The 4,399-nt window shown below is 57.8% G+C and overlaps 1 long non-coding RNA gene across 1 annotated transcript; it reads left to right on the top strand.

Annotated features, from left to right (window-relative positions):
- The first annotated feature begins 1,455 nt into the window (after window positions 1-1,455).
- LOC117796295 lies at window positions 1,456-4,154 on the top strand. Its single transcript, XR_004620689.1, has 4 exons — window positions 1,456-1,519; window positions 1,653-1,873; window positions 2,009-2,334; window positions 3,924-4,154. It is a non-coding gene; the product is annotated as an uncharacterized LOC117796295 (long non-coding RNA).
- Window positions 4,155-4,399: the final 245 nt, after the last annotated feature.

The raw sequence follows: 4,399 nt of genomic DNA, 5'->3' as shown, positions 1-4,399 counted from the left end.
TATATATATATATATATAATCTGTTTATTCTCCCCTTGCTGAGACAAGAGTGCTAGAAGTCAGGTAAGGCTCTGGGAGAGTAGTTTCCATTGAGGACAGGCAGGCTTTGTTACTGAGGTTAGAAACCCTCAGCCATATCCGGTTGCTTCTCCCCCCACCCCAGCCCCATCCTTCCCCGCTGCACCATTTTTCTCCGATCTTTGGATCTTCACTCTGGGACCCAGCTGGGAGAAAGACTACAAAGGTCTGGGCCCCCAGGAGTTTTTAACTCTCCACGTGCAGCCTCCAGCCGTTCATCCGCTTGTGCGAGTGTCCTACCGGTTCCTGGCTCGGCAGCTTCTGCTCCCAGGAAGCCGATCTCAGCTGATTCTCTGCATCCCTTGTCTGTCTCTCTGGTTATCGAGGTGGCTGTTTGCCTTGGGACCTCAGCTCTCTGATAGACCTAAGTTGTTGATTTTCAGTTTGCTCATTTTATTTTCATATTGTGAAGACGGGAGTGATGACCTTTAAGCTCTTTTCATGTTGGAGAGGAAGCTGGAAGTCTCTCAGTGTATTTTTGCAGTGGGATCCCACCAGCCTGGCAGGTGCTTGGTGGGAGGAGGAGAGAGGTGCTCACCACTGGCCCCAGGTTGCTTGCTGGTGACCTGCCTTCCACCCTCCTTCCTTCCTGGCCCAATGGAGCAGTGAGGACAGACCACCATGAGCACAAGCAGCAAATGGCCTTGCAAGGGCTGATGACAATATGGCCTGTGTGAGACTTTCTGCGGGCATAATTCTGTCCCTGTGATTCCTCCTTCAAGGCTGTAGGATCCGTCCTGGCTGTGTTCGTATGTGACCTCATGTGTGCGACGGGAAGTGGAGAGTCAGGACGGCCCAGCAGGGTCGACCACACTGGCTCCACAGGTGGGCGGCACGTGGGTGTGAGGGGAGGGACGCATGGTGGCTGAGAGTTGGGACTTTGATCGGAGCGGAGACGGTGCAGTCAGCAGGCCTCGTGTGGGTTCCCTTCCCTAACTCTCCTGCCTCCCGCTTTGCACCCACACATTCCGAGCTGCACAATCTCCAACCTGCAGACCCCGCCAGCATCTGCAAGCTCCTGGCTCCTCCCGCCTCCCGCTCTATTTCCTGCTCTGCTGCCCGGTGATCTGTGGAAGAAGAGATCAGATAATGCCGTTCGCCCTGCTCCACACCGCCAAGCTTCCGCTACTCCTAGACTAAAACCCAGGCCCCTGCCCCTGGTTGGCGAGTCCTGGGCCTCTCTGCTCCTTCTTCCAAGGCCCCCATGTGCTCACCCGCTAGATGGCCCTGTTCCAGCCATGTGGCCTTTCTGCTCCTGCCGCTCCCCGAACTCTGCACGTTCTTCTGGTGCCGACACGCATGCTGGCTGGCCCTCTGCCGGGACCTCCCTCTCCAGTGCTGCCTCCTCGTCACCCCAGGCAGAGCGCCACTAACCGCGCCAGCCCCGACTCACCAGCCCTAGCCCTGCTCTTCACCTGTCAGCCTCCTGCAAGAGGAAAAGGTGTTCACATTTATGGCACATCTCTAGACGGCACAGTAGAGCGTTAGGACCAGCACGGGGCCTCTTGAGCTGGCCCTGCTCACTGTATATGCGTTTGCTTGCTTTCTGATTGTGTCTTTCTATTTTCGTGCAGAAAATAAATGTCTGCCTCGCTCCCGTCTGTGTTCTGAGCAACTGGCCTTCCAAGTGCATTTGTCCAGCACGTGAAGGACAAGACCACATGGGTTCGGGTGAGATTCCCAGGACGGGATTCGGAGAATGGCTCCACATTCCCTGCAGGTGCAGCCACACCTCCCGGGGGCACAGTGGCAGCTGTCTGAAGGCCCCCCAGTCTTGGAAGGCTGGAGACAAAAGGTGAGGTTCTGGGTGGGGGTGGGAAAGTAGGGAAGAATGTGGAGCTGATAAAAACCCCTTTTACATTTGAGGCTGTAAAACCTTATAGAGATTTCTCAACACAAGACATGAATAGTAACCATGCTTTCTTTTCAGTAACTGCCAAAGCCGCCAACACCCTAGAGGCCCTTTGCAAGCAGGATAATCCCTGGGCGCCCGGCCCTGGGCAGGAGGCCCCTGGAGAAGGAGCTCCGTGTCCAGGCTGGCCTGAGAATCAGGCAGCTGCTTTCAGAGGGAGCCAGCTGGGGTCTGCCCGCCCCACTCTGCTCGGGCAGGGATGCTGCTGCCACCGGGCCACGGAGCCTGGTCCACAGCAACCTCCAGCGGCTTGTTCTGGAACCTTCTCCTCTCCCAGGACCAACTCAGAGGTGGATCCCAGATGATCTCATGCTGCATTTTGGGCTGGATTCTGCTACCCTTTGGTGAGGTCCCCCCACCCCCCACCCCCCAGGCTGGGCCTCAGCTGTTGAAAGAGAGAGAGGCCTGGTTGCTTAGCTAATGTCACTGACTGCCTGATGGAGAGTAAGCCCAGCTGGGAGGGATGCAGGGCCTGGCTGAGCAGGACGCTGGGGGCTCGGAGTCCAGGCCCAGGGGGTGGCAGGCAGGGGCTAGGGCCAGAACCAGGGGAAAATATGCTCCCCCACGAACCCCTCCCCCTCCCCCTCGCTCACAGGTCAGGCAGCTTCCTGAGCCGCTCTCTGAGGTCGGGCTCACTATGAAACGAGCAAGCTAAAGTGTCTCCGTCTGCTCCTTCGCCCCACTTGTATTTTCAGCCCTAGATGTCAGAGGCTGTCTGTCCCCCGCAGCCAGTCACATAGGTAATGATTTATGCCGCGATACTCAGGTGCGGGCTCTTGAGGCCTGAGTGCCGGCTGCAGGGCACCCACCAAGTCCTGCACCCGGTCGGCTCCCCTGCCTCCCACGGCGCTCACAGAGCACCGACGTCAACCTCGGCTAATGCGGGAGGGCGCCAGGGGCGGGACAGATGTATGCAAGGTTCGTGGGCCTCCTGACTCCATGGCCGGGCTGCTTCCACGGCCGACACCGACCGACAAGTGCCCTTCCCTTGTCAGCCTGTGGTTCAGCGTGTGCGTGCGTGTGCACGTGTGCGTGTCTGTGAGTGTGTGTGCGGGTGTGTGTGTTTGAGTGCACGTGTGCAGGGGCTCAGGGAGGCCAGTGGAGGCTGCTGCGGTGACGGAGTATTGGGTAGAGCGCGCCTGCCTATGTCCATTACACATTATGTTGTAACTACGTGCGTGTGAGTGTGTGTGTGCAGACGTGCACACGCAGGCGAATTCATGTGTGTAGGTGAGTGTGTACATCTGTGTATCTGGGAGTGTGTGCATGCGTGTGTGTTTGAGCGTGTACGTATATGTGAGTGTCTGTGCACGGGCACATCTCTCTGCACACCTCAGGGGAGAAAGGACAGCAGCCACACCTGGGAGGAACACGCCCAGGTTAGGTTTCTCACCAGCAAGCCTCCCACACTGAGAACCTGCCCCCTAACATGACCTTTGCCCTGTCGTTGTCTCCAGGCACCTCCCCCACCCCTTCCTTGCATCTTCCAGCGCCCAGGGGCCTGTGACCTCTGTCCCTAGGGCGGGCTCTCTTTCCTGGGTTCTCAAAGTTGGCCTTCATGCACCTGCCTTGTCTCTCTGCTGATGAAGGTCTCCTGAAATTCCAAGTCAAGGGCTGCTCTTCGGAGGTCTTCCCAGAGTGGCCCTGCCCGAGTCTGCCATTTCCTCAGGCCCACAGGGTCTGTGCTAGTCAACCACACAGAGGGACCAGCTTGGCTGCCGTCATTCCTGCCATCTTAATTAGGCTGGGAGTTTGTTGGTGACAGGGGCCTGTCTTTTGTGTCTTGGAACCCCCAGCCCCACCACATCCATGGCAAAGACTCTTCAGAGACAAGGCGTCATCTGCTTGGCTCAAGAGCCAGACAGAGCTGGAAGCATATCCTCTCTCCTTTGCTTTGGTTTATTTCTATTCCATGCACTCCCAACCGGAGCAGTTCCTGTGGTCAGAGCAGGGTCCTCTGTGCTGCGTAGGCCCCGGGAGCAGCATCTTGGCGCATCCATGGCTGGCCCTTCCAGAACACACGCACTTCCCAGCATACCCTTGAAGGAGGAAGTGACCTTTCTACACAGCGAAAGCCTTGAAGGCGCCTGCATCTCCCTATTGGTCTTCTGACCTCAGATGACAGACCAGCGCCTGCCCGGAGCTCCAGCCCCGCCCCAGCCCTTACCTGGTGAGTTTGCAAATGGCAGCCGGTCCCCAGTGCTTTGACCGGTTGGGTTATCTTTGGGGAAAAACTGAGCTCTTCTCCAGCTGGAGAAGCCACGCTGTGCCCAGGGTTTCCTCCGTGTCTTCAAGCTGCTGCAAATGTGACGCTGTGCTGGCCCCTGAACACGGGCGTGTTGGGCACCCCAGCACTCTGGACTCGTTGTCGCCAGCTGGCGGTCAGTGTAGAGAAACCCCAGCTCCTTC

This window comes from Ailuropoda melanoleuca, chromosome 15 (assembly GCF_002007445.2).
Source record: "Ailuropoda melanoleuca isolate Jingjing chromosome 15, ASM200744v2, whole genome shotgun sequence".
Taxonomy (NCBI): domain Eukaryota; kingdom Metazoa; phylum Chordata; class Mammalia; order Carnivora; family Ursidae; genus Ailuropoda; species Ailuropoda melanoleuca.
Note: the sequence above shows the minus strand (reverse complement) of the source record. Positions and strands in the feature narration are given on the sequence as shown.